The sequence below is a fragment of the Carlito syrichta genome, unplaced genomic scaffold (genome assembly GCF_000164805.1).
Source record: "Carlito syrichta isolate Samal-C Ts95f unplaced genomic scaffold, Tarsius_syrichta-2.0.1 Scaffold303334, whole genome shotgun sequence".
Lineage (NCBI taxonomy): Eukaryota > Metazoa > Chordata > Mammalia > Primates > Tarsiidae > Carlito > Carlito syrichta.
Genome location: NW_007247430.1, coordinates 185,001 through 193,855, shown reverse-complemented (window position 1 = coordinate 193,855; position 8,855 = coordinate 185,001). Strand labels below are relative to the sequence as shown.

General features: G+C 44.7%; 1 pseudogene across 1 annotated transcript; it reads left to right on the top strand.

The window, feature by feature from the left end:
* Positions 1-483: 483 nt before the first annotated feature.
* On the top strand, positions 484-1,825 carry LOC103260763 (annotated as a pseudogene). The gene has a single exon (XR_504313.1). The product of XR_504313.1 is annotated as a keratin, type I cytoskeletal 18 pseudogene (transcript).
* The last annotated feature ends 7,030 nt before the right edge of the window (positions 1,826-8,855 follow it).

Genomic DNA, 8,855 nt, shown 5'->3' with positions numbered 1-8,855 from the left:
ATACAGCTCTGCCTGGTTTACTTGAGACACTCATCTTTGAAGCCCTGAACTGACATCTAAGAATTTTGACTGTGTTGAGGTCTATGCTTGAAGAAGCATAGATCACGTGGAGAAGCTACATGAAGATGTTCCAGCCAATGGGCCAGCTGAGGCCCCTGACGATAGCCAACATTAACTACCAGACATCTTAGGGAAATACCTCCAGATAATTTTATCCCTCAGCCACTGAGTCAGCCCCAGACTTTAAGTCTTACCAGCTGAAGCTCCAGACATCACAGAGCAGACACAAGTTGTACCTACTGTGTCATGTCTAAATTCCTGAACCACAGATTCCATGAGCCTAGTCAAATAGTTGTGTTACACCACTACGTTTTGGAGTGATTTGTTATGTAACAATAGTTCATTGGAACATCTTACAAGTCAATTAAAAAAAAAGATAGGCTGAACATGAGTTCTACTGTTGGGCTCTCCTCCGCTGCCACCATGAGCTTCACCACCTACTCCTCCAACTACCGGTCCCTGGGGCTCCATCCCGCCACCCAGCCTGAGGCCCACCAGCAGCGCGGCCAGCGTCTATGCAGGCGCCGGCGGCTCGGGCTCCCGGATCTCTGTGTCCTGCTCCACCAGTTTCCGGGGCGGCTGAGGGTCTGAGGGCCTGGCCACGGGGATGGCTGGGAGTCTGGGGGGCATCCAGAGTGAGAAGGAGACCATGCAAGAGCTGGACGACTGCCTGGCCTCCTACCTGGAGAGGGTGAGGAGCCTGGAGACTGAGAACTGGAGGCTGGAGAGCAAAATCCGGGAACACCTGGAGAAGAAGGGACCCCAGGTCAGAGACTGGGGACATTACTTCAAGACCATCGAAGACCTGAGGGCTCAGATCTTTGCAACTTCTGTGGACAACGCCCGCATCGTTCTGCAGATAGACAACGCCCATCTTGCTGCTGATGACTTTAGAGTCAAGTATGAGACAGAGCTGGCCATGCGCCAGTCCGTGAAGAGCGACATCCATGGGCTCCGCAAGGTCATCGATGACACCAATGTTACCCGGCTGCAGCTGGAGACAGAGATTGAGGCCCTCCAGGAAGAGCTGCTCTTCATGAAGAAGAACCATGAGGAGGAAGTAAAAGGCCTACAAGCCCAGATTGCCAGCTCTGGGTTGACTAGCTCTGGTTGAAGGTAGATGCCCCCAAATCTCAGGACCTCAGCAAGACCATGGCGGACATCTGGGCCCAGTATGATGAGCTGGCTCAGAAGAACCGAGAGGAGCTGGACAAGTACTGGTCCCAGCAGATTGAGGAGAGCACCACAGTGGTCACCACGCAGTCCGCTGAGATTGGAGCTGACAAGATGACGCTCATGGAGCAGAAACATACAGCACAGTCCTTGGAGATTGACCTGGACTCCATGAGAAACCTGAAGGCCAGCTTGGAGAACAGCCTGAGAGAAGTGGAGACCCACTACGCCATGCAGATGGAGCAACTCAATGGCACCCTGCTGCACCTGGAGTCTGAGCTGGCACAGACCCGGACAGAGGGCCAGTGCCAGGCCCAGGAGTATGAGTCCCTACTGAACATCAAGGTCAAGCTGGAGGTCGAGATAGCCACCTACCACCGCCTACTAGAAGACGGAGAGGACTTCAGTCTCAGTGATGGCCTGGACAGCAGCAGCTCCATCCAGACCATCCAAAAGACCACCCGCAAGATAGTGGACGGCAAATTGGTGTCTGAGACCAATGACACCAAAGTTCTGAGGCGTTGAGGCAGCAGGAACAGGGTGTCCTTTGGGGAAGCAGGAAGTCAATAAAAAGTTCAGAGGTCAAAAAAAAGATAACCCAATAGAAAAGTGAGCAAAACACTTAAACAAGCACTTAAATTAAGTTTGTAGCCAATAATCCAGTGGCCAATAAACATGAAAAGTTGGTCAAACTCATAATTAATCAGGAAAATTCAAATTAAAACCACAATGAGATACACCCAACAAAATGACACAAATTTTAATGTCTGACATCTCAAGAAGGCGGCTGAAGGAATCTGAGAAGGCACATGAAATGTATTTCATAATAAAAGACATCCACATGCTGATGGAATATTGAATTGGTACTATTTGGGGAAAATATTTGGCAATATCTGGTAAAGTTGAAAACATAATACCCTGCAACCTGACAACTCCACTCCTAGGTCCACACCTTGTAGAAATTTGTGTGCAAATTCATGGAGCCAGATCACATGAACAAAAATGATTACACCAGCAATATTTGCTGTAGTCAAAAACTGGAAGTAAACCAGATGCCTATCAATAAGGAAATGAACAAATAAACTGTGTTTTGTTCTTACCATGTTATACCATACATATGAACTACAGAAAAAAATTGTTCCATAATTTATAGAAAATAGGAGAAAAAAATATGTCAGTCTGAAGGATCTTGGTCAGTATGGACCTTGAACAAAATAGAATTCTCAGAAGTGACTGTCAAATTGGCAATGCATATCCAATCATTGTTAAGAGGGGAAAGTGACTTGGCTCAGGGACTCTACTTAACGGCAATTTATTCCTATTTTGGAAACATTACACACACACATACACACACACACACACATTCTTGTTCAGCATTGACTAGTAGAGTCACACACTGGTAGAGAGGAAAATAACTTCCTCAAGAAGGAAAGACAAAATTCTGAATGTTTTCATTTCAAAGAAATGATAAATGTATGAGGTGATAGATACACTCGTTACCCTGATTTGATCATATATATTTCAAAACATCACATTGTACCCCATACCTATGTATAATTATTATGTGCCAATTAAAATAAATAAAACACATAGTTTACTTGTTCAGGTGTGGAGCTGATGATTCCTGGTGAAGATCAGAGGGACTCAGAGCAGAGAGGGTGTTCCAATACAGTTATTTGTTTACTGGCTAAAAATTCCCTCACAGACAGTGCTGTGTGAGCTGGTGCACTGTCATAATGCAAGAGTTCCTTCAGGACCATTTTGCACATACCTTTCTCATGCCTAGATTTTCAGTTAAAATTTTTCTGTTTCTCTATCAATGTTTATTTGGTCTGCTATGCTTCTCACCGTCAGCCAATGATTTTGACACACAAGATGACCAAATTTTTGCAATGTTTTCATCAGTTCTGCTCATTACTGGTCATCCTGACCTCTCTTCATCCTGACATTTTCCCTCCCCTCAGAAAAACATTTAATCCATTTGTACACTACTGTTTTCTTCATAGCATTATCCCCATAAACTTGGAAGAATATGTCCCTGATTTCACTTCTACTCTTGCCAAGTTTAACAAGAAATTTAATGTTTGTTCATTGCTCAATTTAAGCTCCAACATTCTTGCAATAGCACACAGAAACATGCAATAACAATAATGAACACCACTCAGCAAGACACTACCACATGTTGACACAAACACAGTTGTGAGACACTGATATACCAAGGTCATGAAACCTTACTGAGTTGTCTGTACAATGCTGCGGACACGTAGCGCATGGTGGCAAGTTCGCAAACTTAATTGTCACAACTTGTATAACCTGGGGAGAAATGCAAAAATCCTTTTCAGCCAACTGGCCAGCCTGGGCAGAGGCTGGGGTCCCAAATGAAATTCAGTGTGAATTGCTCTGTTTAATTGTAATTTAGAGATACTCTCCCAGGTTTTCCTGACACTATAAAGAAAAGGGCCCTTCTGAGAAGTCAGATTGTTTTCACCACAGAGACTGTCTTAATCACCCAGACTTAGAACCCCTAGGCCCAAGGCTTGTGAGAATGCCAATATTTGTAAAACATATTTTTAGGAAATTTCAGAAAGCCATTTATTATGTCTGTTGCAGGAAATAGTGCTAGTTCATAAAATATGCTTGTTAATATTTACTTAAGTCATTCCATAAAAAGAAGCAGTACCTTCTGCTTTTCTTCCCACAGCTGCTTGTATTAACCCATGCCCCTGGCAGTTTCTAACCAACACACAATGCAAATGTGTGCCTCTTCCCCAGGGTAAGGAGGGAGACTAGGTGGCTATGCATCAGGGGTGGGTGGGACAGGGATGGCAATGGAGATGGAGACTGCATGTCTGTGGCAAGAGAATGGAAGGCAAGAGTCAGGACTGGCAATGGAGACAGGACAAGGCTAGTCACTGTGATGGAATCAAAAGGCAATGGGGGCCGGGAGCAGTGGCTCACACCTATAATTCCAGCACTTTGGGAGGCCGAGGTGAGAGGACGGCTTGAGCCCAGGAGCTTGAGACCATCCTGGGCCACATAGCAAGACCTTGTCTCTACAAAAATAATTTTTTTAAAAAGCCAATGTGGTGGCACACAGTACTGGCCATCCTAACCTGGAGTCGCAGCTACTCTAGAGGCTGAGACAGAAGAATCACCCAAGCCCAGGAGACTGAGGCTGCAGTGAGCCATGATCATTATGATCGTGCCACTGCACTTCTGCCTGGATGACAGAGTAAGACCAAAAAAAAGGTAATGAGGATGAGGAAGCGGGGATATTGGTGGGAGTAGAGGTAAGACTGGAGTTAAAAGAGGCATTAAGTGGGGGGAGATAAGACATATGAGATGAGGATGAATACACATAGGGAAGGTGGTGTAAGCATGATGGGTATGACAGTGGAGATGGGACTGGATGTTTATTTGGACGAATGGGGGAGAAGAATGGGTAGAGATGTGAGTTATAGATGAATGGGATATAACTAAGAGTGGAATGAGAACTGAGCCTGTTGCAATGAACACGAGGACAAGATTCACTTATTCTTCCTTTTGTAAATATTTAGGGGCAACTACTGTATGCCAGGCTCTATTCTAAGAGCTGAAGATATAGTGGGGATCAGCAGTAGGTCTCCTCTGGCACGTCACCATCACCACTTGCATGGAATTTACATTTTTGCATGGAAAACAGAAAATAAACAAACTGACTACATATTCTAATGAGAAGTGTTTCCAGTGAAATAAAGGAGGTTAAACCAATAGATAGCAATGGGGAACATCATTCTAGAAGGGTGGTCAGAAAAGACCTCCACAAAGAGTGGATACAGAAGCCATGGGAAGAACTCCCCATGTGGAGTGCTGAGTCTCAGAACGCTCCTACGAGGACCACCCTCTCTGCTTGGGGAGCAGATCCCTTCCCCTCTCAACTTCTCAAAGATTCTGTTCATTAAATATTTCTTTTTTTTTTTTTTAAGTTGGAGTCTCACTCTGTCACCCAGGTTGGAGTGCAGTAGCATGCTCATGGCTACTGCAGCCTTGACCTGCTGGGCTCAGGTGATCCTTCCACCTCAGTCTTCCAAGTAGCTGGAACCACAGGCATGCGCAATCATGCCTAGAAGTTTTTGGATTTATTGTAGAGGTGAGGTCTCACCAAGTTGCCCAGGCTGGTCTCAAACCTGTGGGCTCAGGCAATCCAAAGTGTTGGGAGCCAGTCATGGAGGCCCTCTGAGCGTTAGGGATCAGGAAGGGCCGTTGACCCCGAGACCACTAGGATGCGTTCGGGAGCTATTGATCCCATTTCCTCCCCCTTTCTACTCAGCACTAACCAGATTAAGCTCCTGTGAGTTCAAAACATAAAAACTCTGAGACTGGGACGAACACAAGCTAACTTTAGAAGTTCATTGCTCCCATTCTTCCTCAAACTGCAGTTTTGGCTTTCATACAACTTATAATTCAAACTCGTGTCACATCTAAAAGCCTTAGTATTGGTCACAGGCTTCTGGGTCATGATCTTAGGATTTATTGAAGGTGTAAATTGTAGAATATAGTTTTAGAAGACAGCCATTTTGTTGAAAGAATGTGGCTGGGTTACTTGCAGGTAGCCCACTGTGAACTTTGGACTGGGCCACATTCCAAACATTCTGGGATGGGCCACTTTTGTTTGTAAAGTAAATACTTAAGCTTCTATAAAATTGTTTAACTTGGCATAAATCAATCAGCTTAGGATGAAAAAGGTTTATAGAATATGTCAGTCACAGATTAGGTTATCCTTTGTTATGGGATTTTAAGATTATCATATGAAAAGGGTTTAAAGGCAATCATTGATTAAGTTTTCATGGATTAAGGTTTCTGGTGGGTGGGGAATGCCCCCTCCCACATCTGACTTTGTGTATAAAAGACCCGTTGTAATTCCCAATAACACATACATCGCTTCTGCACTAGACCGGAGTTCAGTCTCTTTCTTTCTCTCTCTCTCTTCTTCTCTTCTTCCCCCCAATTGCCAACACCGTCTCCACCTTTGGGGTACCCTGAACCCGGCTGGAGCTGGTCTCCGGCACCAAAGTTCTGGGATTATGGCGTGAACCATCAGGCCTTGCTTCATTGAATATTTTTCTCTTGCCTCATCAACTTTTTCCTCTCTACTGGATCAATCTCCTAAATATACAGACATAATCGACTGTTATTTATCATATCCTTAAAAAAAAAAAAAGCACACTCTCATGACCCCAACTCTCCCTCCAGCTCACACCCATCTTACTGTATCTTTTTACAGCAAAATTTCTTGAAAGAATTGTCTGTCCAACTAATTCCAGTCCCTGCTCTTTCTTGCACATGCTCCAGTAAGCTTTGACTCATACCATTTCCTGCAACTGCTCTTGACAACATCATCAATGACCTCCCTGTTATTGATTCTTATTAAATCAGTTCCCAGACCTCTGCTTACATAATCTTTGATACAGTTGATCACTTTCTCCTCCTTCCAACACCCACTTAACTGGGCTTCCAGGATGCCACATTTTCAGGGGTTTCTTCCACATGGATCTCTTCCTTTTCAGTCTCATCTTCCCAACCACTTACTGTCAGAGGTGTTTTAGGTCTCTTCTATTTTCTATCTACAAGAAGGACTCAAAAAAATCCTGGAATTGTCTTTTGGAGGGTGGGCCCCTTGCCTAGGCTTTCCCCACTAGGCAAGTGTTCTAGAAACCCACTGGCATCAGTGTACCAGCTAGCGTTGTTGTGAGAGGTTGTGTTTGGCTTCAGTGAAAATCTTTTTGGAGATTCTTTCAATGCGTTTGCATATTTCATGATGGGTGATCTACACGAACAACACACACAATGAAATTTTGACCCCACCCTTCTTATTCACCTGATCTCACCCTGAGCAACTTTTCTTTGTTTCCCTGGATGAAAAAGTCCTCAGAGTAAAACATTTTGCCAATGTGGAAGAGGCGTGACCAAAAAATGGCAGAGGCACTAAAAGTCATCAAAACTGATGAGTTCAAAAACTGTTTTGAGCAGTAGAAAAAGTGTCTTGATAGGTGTATTGCATCAAAGGGAGAGTACTTTGAAGGTGACTGAAGTTTGAACATGTAAGAATAAATACACAATTTTTAATAAATAAATTCCAGGATTTTTGGGGTCCCCCTCGCACACTTACATTCTCAGTGCTTGCATCCACTCTTGTGGTTTTAAATGCCACCTACACACGGATGACTCACAAACTTACAACCGCAGCTCAGATTAGTCCTCTGAATCCAGACTCATACCTAACTGGGTTTCAAATGGGCATTTCCATTAACATATCCAAAACGGAACCCCTTATTTTCCTACCCAAACCCACTCTTCCCATCTCTCTTAGTGGAACTCATTCCTTGCAGATGCTTGAGTTAAAAAAAAAAAAAAGCAAAACCAAAAAACATGTACTTTTTTTGGTTTGTTTTTGAATCGAAGTCTCACTCTGTCACACAGGCCGGAGTGCAATAGCACGCTCACGGCCACCACAGCCTCGACCTGCTGGTCTCAGGTGATTTTCTGCCTCAGCCTTCCAAGTAGCTGGAACCACAGGCATGTGCCACCACACCCGGCTAACCTGGACTTTTTTATTTTTCTCTCCCCACACATCCAGCTCCATTAAGAAGTCCTTTTGTTTCTGCCTTCAAAATATGTTCAGAATCTTACCAACTGTCACCACATCCATCATCACTGCCCGGCCGTTATTGTCACAAAACAGTATAGTAGGAAGAGATGAAGAAGGAAGAGGGCAGCCCAAGCAGCAGAGGGGAGCAAGGTGGGGGCAGAGGGGAAGCTCCAGGCAGTTAAATATTACTGGAACAGAGAACGAGTGGTGGATAGTGAGGAAGGCGGTGTCAGGATCCGGAACGTGGAGTGTCTGGAATGCCACCCTAAGGAGCTTGGGTTTATGCTGATCCATGGAGGAACCATTGAAATATCACCAGACTGGCTTCAGCATTGAAAATGGTTTGAGGAAATAGTAACTGGGGAGCCCAGTGAGAAGGCAATTGCAGTAGTGTAAGCGAGAGATAATGGTGACTTAGACAAGGGAGGCCACAGAGATAGAAGTGGGCCAATGAAAGATACTTAGGAGGTACAGCCAACAGGACTGGCAGTTGGTTGTAGGTGGGGATGTGGGAGAGAAATGTTTGAGCTTGGGCTGAAAGGATGAAGATGTGTCTCACTGAGACAGGGAGTGTGGAGAAGGAAGGCTTTGTGGGGGAGAGGAGAAATCAATTTCAGACTTAGTAAATTTTAGTGCCTGGAAGAGTTCATGGTTGAATATGCAGGTCTGGAGCTAGGAGCCCAGGCTGAACTAGGGAAGATATCTGGAAGTAATCTAAGTGTAGATGGTGACTGAAATAAGGGGGTGGGCTGAAATAATGGGCCTAGGAGCGGAGTATAGAGGGAGAGGGGTGAAGACTTGGCTTAGAACTCTGAGGATCACAAACATTTCCAGGAAGAAGAAATATGAGGGAGTCAGGAAGGTAGGGGATTGAGAAGTAGAGGAGAGCCAGGAGAGCATGGAACATGCCCATTGCTTTTATTTTTATTTATTTATTTATTTTTGAGTTGGAGTCTCACTCTGTCGCCCAGACTGGAGTGCAGTGGCCATTCCC